This window comes from Podarcis bocagei (genome assembly GCF_964188305.1).
Source record: "Podarcis bocagei genome assembly, chromosome: 7".
Classification (NCBI taxonomy): Eukaryota; Metazoa; Chordata; class Lepidosauria; order Squamata; family Lacertidae; genus Podarcis; species Podarcis bocagei.
In genome coordinates, this window is record NC_138132.1 from 43709323 (window position 1) to 43725809 (window position 16487).

General features: G+C 43.3%; 1 long non-coding RNA gene across 1 annotated transcript in view; it reads left to right on the forward strand.

Moving 5' to 3' along the window:
• The first annotated feature begins 3601 nt into the window (after nt 1-3601).
• LOC308591793 overlaps nt 3602-16487 on the forward strand; it is a 94893-nt gene continuing 82007 nt past the window's right edge. Inside the window, exon 1 of the long non-coding RNA XR_014010266.1 lies at nt 3602-3664. This is a non-coding gene — a long non-coding RNA (uncharacterized lncRNA). The remainder of the gene's footprint in view (nt 3665-16487) is intronic.

Genomic DNA, 16487 nt, shown 5'->3' on the forward strand with positions numbered 1-16487 from the left:
TACAGTTAGAACTGGATATGGAACAACTGATTGGTTCCAAATTGGGAAAGGAGTACGGCAAGGCTGTATATTGTCTCCCTGCTTATTTAACTTATATGCAGAACTCATCATGCGAAAGGCTGGGCTGGATGAATCCCAAGACGGAATTAAGATTGCCGGAAGAAATATCAACAATCTCAGATATGCAGATGACACAACCTTGATGGCAGAAAGTGAAGAGGAATTAAAGAACCTTTTAATGAGGGTGAAAGAGGAGAGCGCAAAATATGGTCTGAAGCTCAACATCAAAAAAACGAAGATCATGGCCACTGGGCCCATCACCTCCTGGCAAATAGAAGGGGAAGAAATGGAGGCAGTGAGAGATTTTACCTTCTTGGGCTCCATGATCAGTGCAGATGGTGACAGCAGTCACGAAATTAAAAGACGCCTGATCCTTGGGAGAAAGGCGATGGCAAACCTAGACAACATCTTAAAAAGCAGAGACATCACCTTGCCAACAAAGGTCCGTATAGTAAAAGCCATGGTTTTCCCAGTAGTGATGTATGGAAGTGAGAGCTGGACCATAAAGAAGGCTGATCGCCGAAGAATTGATGCTTTTGAATTATGGTGCTGGAGGAGACTCTTGAGAGTCCCATGGACTGCAAGAAGATCAAACCTCTCCATTCTGAAGGAAATCAGCCCTGAGCGCTCACTGGAAGGACAGATCGTGAAGCTGAGGCTCCAATACTTTGGCCACCTCATGAGAAGAGAAGACTCCCTGGAAAAGACCCTGATGTTGGGAAAGATGGAGGGCACAAGGAGAAGGGGACGACAGAGAATGAGATGGTTGGATGGTGTTCTTGAAGCTACCAGCATGAGTTTGATCAAACTGCGGGAGGCAGTGGAGGACAGAAGTGCCTGGCGTGCTCTGGTCCATGGGGTCACGAAGAGTCGGACACGACTAAACGACTAAACAACAACAACTAACCTGTAAACCTATTCCAAATCATGAAACCCTGGTTTAGTGATCCAATTCTAAGAGAAGAGCTAGACTGGGGGTGATCTTTCCCTAGCTAAGGCCTTCAAGACTTTTAGAGGATTTATAGGAATGAGCACCTTATAGCATCATTGCTGTACATTGCAATGGAACCAGGCATTGCTTTTCCAACTAGAAGAGCAAAAATACTCAGGAATCCATAAGGGATGGTTTGGAAGAAAGGCAGGGGAAAGGACCTATGGCATTCTTAGTGTGCTGGTGCAGATATTTTGTTTGTTAAGAAGACGTAGCTCAGAAAGTCATCCCTATGTGCTTTTCTGTGCACTGTGGTTTGCTGTAACACTTGTTAGTACTGGACTCCCCCTCATCCTCTTTATATAGCAAATCATAGGGTATTAGGAACACTGAATGGTGATTTCATCCCATCACATCACAACAAAGCTATGTCAACTACTGTACATCAACGTGCAGTGACTGTGCTAGAGCTGGTCTGGCAAAAAGCTACCTCAGCAAGCTGTCAATTCAATGTTTTGTACATTTTCTTTTTGTGTATGTTTGCTCTAAATTTCATCTCCCCTGTCTGATGCCATAGGCTACAAGTCTGTTACAAAACTCAGGCTACAACATGTCAAATATAATGAAAAGGGGGTAGCAGGGGAAGTCTTGCTTAAAACTTAAACCACCTGCCATCTTATTTCTCAGGAATGGAAACAAGCACTCTTCTTATCATCTGAGGAAGGCTGGGGGTCTTTCCAACATTGGCCCAGGACCATGTGGTTGGCAGACAGCACTAAGGACCAGCACAGGAGACCAGAGATGCAGGGATGAGGGTCTTTGTGGAGCAGGATCCTTCAGAGATAGGAAGGACATAAGAGCCCTGCTGGATCAGACCAGAGAGACCCATATAGTCCAGCTTCTGTTCCCACAGGGGGTCAACCAGATGCCTATAGGAAGAGAGGAGAATGTGTGTGCAATTACACTCTCCTGCTCAGGGATTTTTTTTCAGCCGGATGCTCTGGAACAGCATTCCAGCACCTCTCAGGTGACCCCTGGAAGGGTGGGGAGAGACCTCAACAGCCTCAGCAAAGCCCTGCTGCACCTCTGGCTCATGAGGAAACCCTCCCCAGAGCTCTAAGGCAGGGGTCAGCAAACTTTTTCAGCAGGGGGCCGGTCCACTGTCCCTCAGATCTTGTGGGGGGGCGGACTTTATTTTGGGAAAAAAATATGAACAAATTCCTATGCCCCACAAATAACCCAGAGATGCATTTTTAATAAAAGCACACATTCTACTCATGTAAAAACACCAGTGTGCCAGTATGGTGTAGTGGTTAAGAGCGGTAGTCATGTAATCTGGTGAACCGGGTTCGCGTCTCCGCTCCTCCACATGCAGCTGCTGGGTGACCTTGGGCCAGTCACACTTCTGTGAAGTCTCTCAGCCTCACTCACCTCACAGAGTGTTTGTTGTGGGGGAGGAAGGAAAAGAGAATATTAGCCGCTCTGAAACTCCTTAAAGGGAGTGAAAGGCAGGATATCAAATCCAAACTCCTCCTCCTCCTCTTCTTCTTCTCCTCCTCCTCCTCCTCCTCCTCCTCCTCCTCCTCCTCCTTCTTCTTCTTCTTCTTCTTCTTCTTCTTCTGGCAGGCCCCACAAGTAACTCAGACATGCATTTTAAATAAAAGGACACATTCTACTCATGTAAAAACACGCTGATTCCTGGACCGTCCACGGGCCGGATTTAGAAGGCGATTGGGCCGGATCCGACCCCCCGGGCCTTAGTTTACCTACCCATGCTCTAAGGGGACATCCTCTATGGGCTCCAGAGAGGGTCTCCTCATGAGTTGGAGGCACAGCGGGGCTTTGCTGAGGCTCTTCAACCACCCAGCTAACAGCTGGTGCACAGGGAAGCTGTGCCTCAGCTGAGCAAGCCCCCAGCTGTTCTAGTTCACACTAGGTGGGGGGGGGCTTTAAGCTGCTCAGCTCAGGCAAGGAAGGTTCCGCTTGCCTCAGCTGAGCAGCCTCAACTACCCTCTGGCTGGCAAGGAGACCTGCCCCCCCCCAGCCCAAATACCTCCTCTTTGGACTCTGGGGTGAGTCTTCTGAGGGAGGTGCGTTCCAGCACCATTTTGTCTTGAAAAACAGCACTGCTCCTGCTCTTGTTCTCCTGCAACTGGTATTCAGAGGCAAACTGTGGCGATCACACAGGTCTATTGACGGTCTATTGACCCTGTGCCACCACTGCGGTTAGCTTTCTTCGCTGCTGCCACCCCGCTGCTCACAGGGACACACGGAGTCCAGACAGTTGTTAACATAAACAAATAATCAAGTTTATTTTTAAATGCAGGAACAAGCGTATCGTTACAGTATATTTTTCTCTTGTCAGTTTCCTAATCTTAGTTCCTAACAACTCCAAACTGATTATTCTAACTATCTATTTGACTCAACCTAACAATTCCTCTCACTCTCTCACAATACAACTCTACCAACCCATACCTAAGCCTCCCTCTTCCTTCTCCAACACCCAACCCTCAACTCCCAACTCCCAAACCTCAACTGACTTTCAAAACCTCCCACTCTATCTTTTACTCCCGTCTTGCATTCTCACTGGCCAATCACATCACACCCATTTTAACCCTTCCCTTGATGCATCCAAGGAGGCAAACACCACACAACCCATCTTTCATACTGGAGGTAATATAGACTATAGTCATCATGACTAGTAGCCATTGGTAGCCTTCTTTCTCCTCGATTAATTTGACTGATGTTCCACTTAAGTGCTACACAATGTTTGCTCTTCACTTGTAAGGAATCATTCTTTGAGTGTGGCAGCCCCTGTCCTTTGGAAGTCCCTGCTTATTGACATTAGGCAAGCACCTAATTGTTACTTTCAGACACCCGCAGAAAAGATCTCTGTATCCAGACACATGATTCGGTTATGCCTGTTCTTAAATTTGACTTGGATGCTTTATTGCGTTTTTCTTGCTTTCAGAAGTTTTTAACAGTTTTCAAATGTTTTAAATTTGTTTTTATATTGTTTTTTTAATTTCTCTCTGTGTGTTTGCTGCCCTGGGCTCCTTTGAGAGGAAGGACAGGGCAGCAAACACACACAGAGAAATTAAAAAACAATATAAATGTCATAAATGTCATAAATAAATAAATTGTCCCTTTTTAAAGCAGTCCAAGTTGGTGACCCGCACTGCATCTTGTGGTAGTAAATCCTATGTTTAACTGGGTGAAGAAGTACTTCCTTTTGTCTGTCTTGAATCTCACAGGTTCTCGGATTTTCGGAGAGGGACAAAAAATACATCCTTGCTCACTTTATCCACACTATGTATAATTTTATATACACCTCTGTCATGTCCCCACCCATTATCATCATTTCATCATCATTTTTTATTTGTATGCCGCCTTTCCACAGTTAAAAAAAAATGCTCAAGGTAGCTTACAGCATAACAAGATTTGCATAATTACAAAAGCCATAAACAGTAAATAAAGGTAAAGCTAAAGGTACCCCTGCCCGTACGGGCCAGTCGTGTCCGACTCTGGGGTTGTGCGCCCATCTCACTTAAGAGGCCGGGGGCCAGCGCTGTCCGAAGACACTTCCGGGTGACGTGGCCAGCGTGATAAGCTGCATCTGGCGAGCCAGTGCAGCACACGGAAACGCCGTTTACCTTCCCGCTAGTAAGCGGTCCCTATTTATCTATTTGCACCCAGGGGTGCTTTCGAACTGCTAGGTTGGCAGGTGCTGGGACCTAACGACGGGAGCGCACCCCGCCGCAGGGATTCGAACCGCCGACCTGATGATCAGCAAGTCCTAGGCGCTAAGGTTTTACCCACAGCGCCACCCACGTCCCTACAAACAGTAAATAAACCACATCAAAAAATACACAACCAAATGGGAAACAATTTCCACATAAATCAAAATCTAAAACTAATAATACAGCATTAATATCACAGTTTAAAATGACATAGGTAAAAAATAACAGCAATTTAAACAAAAAAACAAAAACAAAACAAAATGGAGCCTTCTCTGCCCAGCGGCAGCAGCGGCAGTAATCCCCTATAGAGCCCATCAGGCCCCGCCCTGGGCCAGGGGGTGAGTTGCAGGACTGGGGCCCTCAGGTACTGAGCAGGGGAGTCCTCCTGGGTGGTAGCCACAGCAGCAGTTCCTATAAGACATGTAAGGCCCTGCCCTGCGCCAGGTGGTGAGTTGCCTTTCTTGCTCTGTTAAGCAAAAGCCCTAAACGTTGTAACTTTTCCTCATGGAGGAGTTGCTTTAGCCTTATTATCTTTCTTTTAAGTGCTGAACCTTTTATTTGTGAAGCAATTCTACCCAATTGCCAGGTTAAGGGACCAAATTAGCCATGTTGTTTTTTTGTTCTACCACGAAAATCTTCCATTGCTCCAGCTAATGAATACAAAGGGACTGAGACAACTGAGAGTCACTAGACATGTCGTTTTACATTTTCTAAACTATATTTACTCAATATGGAATGCAGGGACATAACTGGCTGTGTGGTACCAGACTGACTCAAGGTGTTGGTTTGTGAAGCCTAAAGAGCTCAGGGTCCCAGTAGTTGCAGGATGCTTCCTCCAATACCAGCCAACCCAATCCCTAAGGTCAGGTGGGAGGATATTCTGCTTGTGGACTCCACTAGGACTTATGGTTCAAATTGTGTGACAGGGTCTTCTTTATCCTGGCCCCCTGACATTGGAACACCTCCCCCCAGGAGTTGCATTTGCTTTAATTCCTCATTTTTTACATTCAAACACCACCTGAAGATTTCCTTGTTTACTATGGCTTTTTAGAAAATGAAATGCTGCTGGGTTAATAACCAATGGCTGCAACTGAATTCTGTGATTTAATGGCTTCATTCTTTTCTATTTTATCTATTTGATGCATTTGGTTGTTTTTAATCTTTTATTGTACATCACCCTGGGCTCCTTCTGGAGGGAGGAATTTATCCAGGTAACAACTAAATGGATAAATAACTTTATTAAGCTCTGGATATTTAGATTCTTACTTCTTTGCTTTGATTTACCTCACTCCACCCCCAGACACCCTTAGACCTCCTCTTGCCACAGCATTTCTGGTTATGAGCCTAATTGCACTACCATGCTCCAAAGGCTAAAGGCAGATTCCACAGTAGAAAGCTCATTCCCTATAACCAGAGTTTCTTGGCAATGGTAATTTCTTGCCTATAGTTGCCACCGAATATTGCCCAGAGGGAAACTTGCTGTGAGTTTGAATCATCCTGCTCAGGCAGAACATCTGGAAGAATCTGGAGGTAAATTCTTCCTGCGGGGTGGGACTGGCACACATGTACATGTATGCTCCCAACTCTCTCCTATTTCCCAGGGATAACCCCCACTTTCTGGCACCTGTTTCTGCTAAGACAATGTCCCAGTTTGGCATTTTGTGGCCATGCTGGGATACCATTTTCAAAAATATGGTTAATGTGCATACATTATGTGTTTGAGTTGTTCAGATTTCATTCCCCTCCCCTGGAAGACATGAGAAGTTAAATCCCTGAGAGGAGAGTGGGCAATGACTCTTAAAACATGCATGGAAATGTGTGTTGGCATGGTGCAAACAGACTAGTGAGGCCAATATGCCATCCCTGCTGCTGTGTTTACACCACACCAGCCTCCCCTCTGCCTCCCCTTTCTACCCACTAAGCAACAGGGACCCACCTGCCAAGAAGCTAGCATAACAGCTTTGCCCCACCTGGTGAGGCACTTCTTTTCCTAGTCCTCCCTGGAGATGCTTCAGATTTAACCTGAGGTAGCCTCCATGGAAGGCACATGCTCTGCCACTGAGCCATGGCCCTTCCCTTCCATGCAGCTCCAGACTGTAATTTTATTCCTGAGATTAGTATGAATGGGAAAGTCACTGAATGTTTTCCAAGGGTTTTTCACTAATGCAGACTCCATGGTGTCTTGAGTTGCCTGTGAGAAAGAGGCTGGTATTTATATTCTGAGTAATAGCCGCTTTGGGCCTGTGGCTATGGGAGTGGATTATTATGGGTATAATTAATCATTGAGCCCTGTAAATTTGCCTAATAGAACACCTTTTGAGGTATCTCTCTTAAATCTGTCTCCATCCAACTGGCTGGCAAAATGAAGGCTGTGGCCACTTCATACTTTTGCAAGTTGCATATATTAAACAAAAGAGGCATTGCATATATACTGTAGTTGTACTTATATAACTTCATCCAAAACTTCCTGTAAGCTTCAGTTACCAAGGCACAGCATAGTTCAGGTGCTGTGGAACAACCTCCCAGGTACTTCCTGAACAACCTGGCTCCCCTAGAATGTAGCCCAGTTCCCCATAATAGTCTTATTGATATTATTTATTTAACATCTTAAAATGCTTTAACCTCTGAAAAACCAGTGAGAAATGAAATTATCCCAATTCTATAAATCAAAGGTTGAAAAAGGAAATAATGTTTTTTGTTTAAGAATGAAATTTTGGTACGTTTCCCTAGGCTCAAAGCAGTTTGCTTCTTGCTTTTGTAAAAGAGATAATGTTGCTGCATCTCTTTGTTTCATTTTCTCTTTTGTATAGATTTTTATTGAGTTATGATAAATCCTACACATGAGATCAATTACACAATAATTCACACAACTAAGTTTTAAAAAATCATATCATAATTGGGGGGGGGGGCAGGCACAAGCACAAACAAAGACCAAAACTAGGCAAGTATAAAAAAATGCATACAATAATCTTCAGGGTATGTATAGCCAAAAACAATTGATCCAATTACTTAGAAAACAATAACCCTTAAAGCTTTGGTTTTTGGACATTCCCACCATAGATGTAAATATGTCCCTATTGCCTAGCAACCCTGCCTACATTCGGCAAGGAATCAGGGTTCAAGTATTACAGCCTACACAGTGTGAGGTGCTACTTATGTAGTAACTTTAACATAAGCTCCCTGTTGATTGCTGAAACAGAGCAAAATGGTGGGTACTAGTCTTTGTTGGGTTAATTGCTCAGAAATTGATTGATGTTCATCTTAGAGGTCGACAGATGTTTCATCAAGAATAATAATGGCTTCCTGATTTGGGGGGAATCTCTCCAGCCCTTGCAACACAGTGCCCAACTGAGGTGGGGGCAGCCAGGAGATAGCGTCGTGCAGCTTGAACTGGGAGGCATAGAAGCCCCTTTCACATGTTCAATTGAACAGAGGCAAGAGGAGGATCATGCCCACAGGCCCTGCTTCCACTCACACAAACTTATGTGAAAGTGATGATGCAAAAGAGTCCACATGCATACGGATTGCATGTATCATGGGCCCTGTATACACCCTGTACACATCAGCACAGTACATTTAAGGCACTCTTACACCACTTTAACAGTCATGGCTTCTCCCAGAGAATCCTGGGAACTGTAGTTTGTTAAGGGTTCTCACCTCACAAATGTACAATTCCCAGCGCCCTTAGAAAGCCATAGTTTCCAGGATTCTCCATTGCTGTTAAAGTGGTGTATAAGAGTGTTTTAAATGTATAGTGTGGTTGTGACCAGATTTTCTGGGTGGTTGACAAGGATTTCTGATTTCCGGTTTTTTAACAATAGCAGCAGAACGACCATCCCTCTGTCACCATAAATTTTGATGAAATGAAGAAAACTTGGGATAATTGGGAGTGGATATATGTGTGAGGCTGTGAGCTCCATTGAGTTCTGGTACTCAGAACAAATTCCTGTTCTCAGAATTCTTTAATTATTAATAATTGGAAGCAGGCCAGGTTTGGTGGTTCTCACTTGAAGACAAAACGGAACCCACTAGCCTGACGTCTGCCTGCTCCTGATTTGCAAGATAGAAAATTCTCATCTAAAATTCATGCTTCTTTTAAATATATATATATATAAGTAATGTATGAATCAGGTGAACCAAATCAAAAGATTGACTGGCATTAAAACCAAGGTTGCAGGATAGATCCCCATATGGGACAGCTGTATATTCCTGCATTGCAGGAGGTTGTATTAGATTATCCTCAGAGTCTCTTCCAACTCTACAGTTCTGTGACTCTAAAAAATGAATCATCATAGCATAGGAAGAGCCCTTCTGGATCAGGTCAAAGGCCTATCTAGTCCAGCATCCAGTTCTCACAATGGCCAACTGGATGCCTACAGGGAGCTTGCAAGCAGGACCTGAGCATAACACAACACAACAGCATAACACAACAGCTGGGGATGGGCAAATTTGACAAGCTTTGATTTCTTTGTTTCTCATTTTCCCAATCTTAAATCCAGTACCCCAAATTTCCACGTCAGTTTGCAATTCTTTTTGAAAGCCTCGCAAAAATTCACCAGCATTTTAGTACAAATTTCTCCTATTTAAATACATTTCTGCATGCAATTTGGCCTATTTAAATGCATTTGTATATGTCATTTTCAGTGATATATGCTTTTCAAACTTGCTTTTGCATTTGTGCATACATTACTTGGCTGGAGAACTGCATGGAAAAATTCGGAGAAGTGCGAATTTTGAAGGATGCGTGTGTTTTTGGTTCACAAACTGTTTCAGAAAGTACAAATTAGGTAGGCTCACCTTTAAATGCAAACTGAGTCCCCACTAGCACTCCCAGCAAGTGGCATTCAGAGGCACATTGCCTCCAATCCTGGTTGGTCCATCCTTCAGATCCCTCTTTCCTCCACTAAAACCAGTTCACTCATCTTTTACACTTAAGAGGCACCCTTCCCTTCTATAAATGTCAAAGAGTTGCTGTCTCTACTTCCTGCTTATGCATTCATTTTCTCAGGCTCCCTCTGCCAGTTGTCGAGTCAATTAATACAGATATGAATAAGAAGCCATAGTAATCTCATTAATATTAATAAATGTTAACATTGTAATATACTTCTTTTTATTACAATATCACCTTCATTAGAATTTTGTTTTGCTTTTCTGCAGTATCCTCAACAACAGTGTGGCTCAGTGGGGAGAAGAAAAAGGAGAGGGGTGGAATCAGGGACAGGGTGGTTTGGTGCATGCCTCAGTAGCATGGAATTCAACCAGTTAAGTACTTTAAATGGAAGAATGAAAGATTTGGAGATTCTGACTTGTGGCAGGGGGAGAAGGCAACATGATCCGAGGCACATTCAGAGAACACATCAAATGCACTTCCCATCAAAGAAAGTTTTTATTAACTTTATAATGGCCTGTGATATGTATCTGCAACTCAGTCATATTGCCTTCATTTGTTTCTCTGTGTGACAAGATGCAGCCTGATCTAGCCTGACAAGCCGCAATGAGTGCAATGCCCATATATCATGATGACACGTTTAAAAAAGGAAAGGAAAGGAAGACAAGCAGCCCCCAAACCAAGAACACACGCACAAACACACTGAACTTTTAAGGCCTCCTGTTCATCAGATGGAAAGCAGTTACAGATCTCCTACAAGGATAACCACCAGAGAAGACAGTAAAGGCTTTTGAGATGAAATGCAGTATAGCACCAAATGGCTTAAGCTAAAGAGCCCACCTTAGATGTGTAAAGACTCCCAGATACTGAAAGAGAGATGTAACCATGTAGATAGCCACACATAGGAAGATGGCCTTATGCTGAGTGAGGCCATTGGTCCTTCTAGCTCAGTACTGTCTATGCTGAATTGGCAGTGGCTCTCGAGGTTACAGATACAAGTCTCTTCCAGCCTTACTTGGAAATACCAAGGAATTGAAACTGGGACCTTCTGCATACAAAGCAGTTGCTCTACCATGTAGCTATGGCCCTTCACCTTGTCACCTAGGGTGAGTATACTGTACAAGGTTCCCAGATAAGCGGAGAATGGTGTTTTACAAAATATACCTTTTCTCCATTTTGACCATGCCAACCTCCCTGGTGCTCCCCCCCCTTCCCAGTAAGCAACTGTGACCCACCTGCCAGGAAGCCATCATAGCAGCTTCGCCCTACCAAGCAAGTCACTTCTGTAGCTAGTGTAGAATGCAGTGGCTAGATTTTTAGCTGGGACAGGCCTGGACCTATAACATTGGTTCTGGCCTGACTGCACTGCCTACCAATTTGTTTCTAGGCTGAATTTAAAGTTTTGGTTTTGACCTTTAAAGTGTTATACATCTTGGGATCCCTATACAGTGGTACCTCGGGATGTGAACGGAGCCCCGTTCCGGAGCCCCATTCGCATCCTGAATAGAACGTAAGACACGATGGCGCATCTGTGCATGCACGGATCATGTTTTGCCACTTCCGTGCATGTGCGTGACGTCATTTTGAGCGTATACGCATGCGCGAGCGGCGAAACCCGGAAGTAACATGCTCCGTTACTTCCAGGTTGCCATGGAGCGAAACCCGAAAGTGCTCAACCTGAAGCACATTCAACCCGAGGTATGACTGTACCTATATGACAGCCTTTTCTCCATATGACCCTTCCCAGGTCCTAAGATCATCTTTTGAGGCCCTTCTCTGAATGTCACCTCCAAGGCATGTCTAGAGGGTGGTGGTGAAACCATAGGCTTTTTCTGTAGTAGCTTCCATCTATGGAATAATATCCCCAAGGAGACCTGCCTGGCATCATCATTCTGGCACCAGGAAAAGACATTTTTGTTTTCCTGGGCATTTGGACAGCATCCATGATTTGATTTTCTTTTTTATTTGGTGGGGTTTTCAGTACATTTATTGATTTTTATTGCTATATTTTGTTTGTCTTAAATTGCTTCCAGACTTCTTGTTGTGGGAAGCAATTCTTGAATTTAATACAACCTAACCTAACTTTAGCTCATGCACAAGCCTGGCTCCTGAATACTGTGGAATGGATAGGAGGTGAGCTTTGCAAACAAGTTCCTTAAGTCTTTTAATCTGCTTCCCATCTAAAGCGGCTTCTTTCATGGTCAATTATAGAGTGTTCCAGAGGTGTTTCATTGGGAGAAAGAGTGAGGAAAGGGGATCATTCTTGTACTACAACTCTCTGGCTCTGCTTCTTCCAGCAATTGACTCACAAATGTAATTTTGTTTTATGGCTTCCTGTCTGCACTAATGAAGTATGATTAATCAGGGCCCATAATATGACTCTCCTCCTACACGACCTTTTTCCATACTCCCTGGTAAATATAATGCAGACTATTAATTTGGACTACAATGTTAATTTGCACAATAATGTTTGTATTATTCTAATGTGATGTGTTTATCATAAAAAATATGAGATAAATTAATTCAACACCATAGTCACCAATAAAAGCTGATGCTGCGGTGAAACGAGGAAGACAGTTCCTGGACAAATATAGTTCAGCTCAAAAAGGGGTATACACAAAAAAGCATGTAAATTTGCATACAATTTGCATGTGCTGATTTACGCAGCTCAGTGCAAAGGAATAATTGCTAATGGTTATAATTTCAGTAGAAATACTATACATCTTAAAGACTGTAACCATGCCCCTGCTTGGTCTGTTGTTCAGGGGCTAACAGTTGACAGGTAACTTCAAGTTGCCCCTACTTTCCTTTCCTTTCATTCTCTATCTTGAAACTGAACTTGGACTGGACAGTCCTTCAAATAGAGGGTTGGCCTTTGTAATGTAGGACACTTGGCCACCCAAATTGGCAGTGGTCCAGGATCCTGACTTTGAATCACTCAAGGCTGCTTTATACATTATCTGGTGCCCATATAGTTGCTTCCCCTCCATGACTGCTCCCACACCACTCCAGGAATGTATAAAGCTTCCACCCTCATGGTTTAGTGGCATATGCATGCTTTTATAACATGAAAAATAACCCAACCCCCATTTACTGCCACACTGTGTAACCATACAAGTTCAGTTTAACCACATGGGTGGAACCTGGAATGGCTTGGAAGCAATGCCAAGAAAACCAGCAACCATGCCACTCCAGGTGACCTCTAAAGTGGTCCCAAGAAAATATTTTAAGAATATGCACATGCTGCTCTTTCAGTACTTGGAGTAATAACTTACTCCTAGAAGTAGACCAAGCAAGTTGCTTGTCTGCAAAATTCCAGAAGGCTGGAGCAGCTGTGGGGGTGGGGGTGGTAGGTTCATTCCTTGCTAGTCCATTCTCATGTTGCTCCCTCTGTCTTTGGTCCTCAGTGTCTGTGTTTGGTCTGTAGCAGATTCAGATTTGGCTCTGGCCAATACTGTCCTTGTCCAGAAGTCTCTAAGCCAGAACTAGACAAACTTTAAGGTGTTAAGGGCTCCAATGAGTATTTTTTAAAACACATATTAGAATGTGGAGTCCAAACCCTAACCCCTTATTTGTTCAAGGTTAGTAGCCACTGATAGGGTCATCTGCCAAAGCCTCCCTTCTAAATCCATCCAAACTGATGGGCATCACCACCTCTTGTCAGATCAGATCCCATAGTCCAGCTCTGTGCTGTACAAAGAAGTACTTCCTTTTGTCTGTCCTGAATCTTCCAACATTCGGCCTGATGTGCTTGACCTGTGTTCTAGTGTTATAACAAAAGGAGAAAAAGGAAGCTGCCTTATATCATTTGTTTATCTAATCCAATACTGTCTCTTCAGCTCTACGTGGAATTAGGCAAAGATCTTACAAAGATCTTACCTCCTACCTGATCTGTGTAAATGGAGATGCAAAGTAGTCAACATGGGTTGCCAAACGCCCAGGATTTTCCAGGACACTCAGTGATTTTCCACCCGGGCAATAATCCCGACTGCCTAATCTGGGAAATTCAACCTTGCTGAATGCTTCCTCATGAGCAGTAACCTGCTTGTGGGCCTACTCATGAGCAAGATAATGGAGGCAGTGGGTGTAGCTAGAAAGCTGCATACAGATGGCAGAAAAAGAAGCTTTGTGGCCCCCTCTAGTGAGGGAGAGGGTCCCTTTCTGTCTCCTTGAGACCAAAGGAGGCTAAAGGGTTACCTTACCCAGAAGCTGCAGGCTTCATGTTATTCTTGTCTCCTCTATTATCTGGCAAAGCAAGATTCATTCTCAAGACAACATGTGGAAAGGCAGTGTGGTGCAGTGTCAGATTAGGAAACCCAGGTTCTACCCCCTTCTCAGCCATGAAATTCCTTGGGTGGGTGAGTTTGGGTCAATCACCATCTCTCAGTTTAACCAACCTTGGAGGGTTGTTGTGAGGATTTTTTTAAAAGGGGGTCGGGGAAGAACTGTAGTCACCACCTTCAGCATTTTAGAGGAAACATTGGAAATAAACATCATTTTTGTTTCTAAAAAATAAAAAAAGCAGCTTGCAATGGTTCCTGCCTCAATAGGTCCCTGATGGGCTGTGAGTTTCCTACTGTGTTAGTCAGAATGAATGAAATGAAAGGCTCTGAAGACTAATACAGCATGTGAGGATTTTTCCTCACTGCAAATGACATTTTCACAATATGCCGATGTGACAGTAATTTTCATCCCTCTCCCATTAAAAAAACAAAGAGACACAAGTCTAATGGAAATGTCACTTTAGGAAGTTTGTTTGTTTTGCAGCAAGTTGCAGAGAGGAGGTTAAATTTAATTCTCTTTGTGGGGTAGCTCTTCTTTGAAAGACAGCATTTGGAAATGAAGAAGGAGAGTGTTTAGCCTGCATGGGGGAAGGGGATGCCTTAGTGACACTGAATTGCTTCTCTCCATGACAGTAATCTCAAATATATATATATATATAATTTGCAAGCAATGCCATTATGGAATTTGGCTTGTGCCAACCTCACAGTTATCTTTTACTTTACTCTGAGAAATAAATTAAACTGAGCAAGCCCCAATTGCAGATACGTTCGTCTCCATCTGTTTTCTTATAAATGAAAAATATTGTAAAATTGCTTTCCTTAAACTATTGCACCGGTGAATCAGGAATTATAAACTCACAGTCAAAGAGAGGATGCCAGAGCATTTTTGGTAAAGTGCCAAAGATGTTTAAGCTTTTTTTTTCTATTTTAAAAAAACACTCTGGAAATAACTGCAGTAAACTGATGACTGCTAAGGTTAAACAGTCATCAAGTTAAGTTAAATTCAATTTAGCTTAAATATTTTATTAGAAAGGAAAGCAAGCATAAGTGCAGAAGACCAAAATCTTTATTTCTTAATTAGCTTCTTTGCCTTATTTCCCCATGAATGTTAGGATGGAGTGGGGAACAATAAGGTCATTTTAAATTTTTGGTAAAACATCAACACTGGAGTGTGGTATAAAATGCATTTCACAGTAGGAGGGGAACTTGAGTCTCCATGTCCCTGAGATTAATGCAGAGGCTTAAGAATACAAATCTCTATTGTCTGAGAGTGAAAATATTTAGCAAATGCATGCGTCAAGGGACAGATAGGTTACCTGGTCAGCAATATCCAAGTTGGCTTGTATTACTACTTATGGGAATATACATGCAATAGCTTTAGCAGGACAAACTACTTGCCAATGAATTAACCTACAAACATAAAATCTCTGCTTAGAAAGAGGGGAATTCTCAAAGACATTGCATTACAAGGTTATACCAATATGATGCAGCAATTAGAGTGATGTTCTAAGACTAAGGAGACCCGGGTTCAAATCCACACTCAACCATGAAGCTCAGTGAGCAACCCTGAGACAATCATTAACTCTCAGCATAACGTACTTCACAGGATTGTCCCTCTTATGTAATGCAGAAAGGAGGGGGAGAGAAAGAGACAGAAGCTGGAAAGCGGTCTTGTGCATGTTCACTCAGAAGCAAATCTAATACAGCCTTGCCTGCACATGGAGAAAGAGTGCCTAGGCTCACTTGAACTCAACAAGGCTTGCATGCATAGGGTCAGTCTGCACAAGCTACGGTGAATTGTTAATTTAATTAATTCTGAAACATTTCCCACAAAACATCCCAAAGTGATAAACACACACATTTCAAGTCCAGTATAGAGTGGGGTAGAAAACTCCACTTAAAATGAGGATTGTTTGGAAAACGAAGATCTTTAATAGGCACCAAAAATATAATCAAGACAGTGCCTGTCTCATATTTAAGGTGAGGAAGTTCCAAATTGTAGGTGTCCTAATAAGGTGTTTTGGTGCTTAAGCTTCCATTCATGGTGTTGGCTCCTGGGAGAGCAGAGATCAAGTCCCTTCTAAACCGTTAAGCTTTTTGGTGGCCAGTCACTCTCTCTCAGCTTAACCTACCTCATAGGGTTGTTGTGGAGGTAAAATAAGGCGGGAAGGGGTGAGAATAGATTACTTTTTTCACAAATCAACTTGCAGCACGGGGAGAATGGTCCTCCTCGGGGCAGCAAGGAAGGTGTTAGCTGGTTGGTGCAAGTGCACCCATGGGTGCTGGTTTGGTATCCCTAGGCTCTTAGGGCTGCCATACATCCAGATTTTTCCAGACATTACTGGGATTTCAAAGGCGTAATTGACGTCTGGGGGGGAATTTCCAAAAGGCAGTGCTTTGTCATAGATCTTAGGCAAGTCAATCGGAAAATTGTGGGTCAACAATTTCAGTGGTTTCATAAAAATAAAAATAAAAGGTCGTTGTGGGTGTCCTGGTTTTTACTTTTTGAAATATGGCAACCCTACCCTAGTCATCAGTGCATCCATTGGAGCAGTTTGACCTGGCAGTTGTACTTTGCAAGTGGT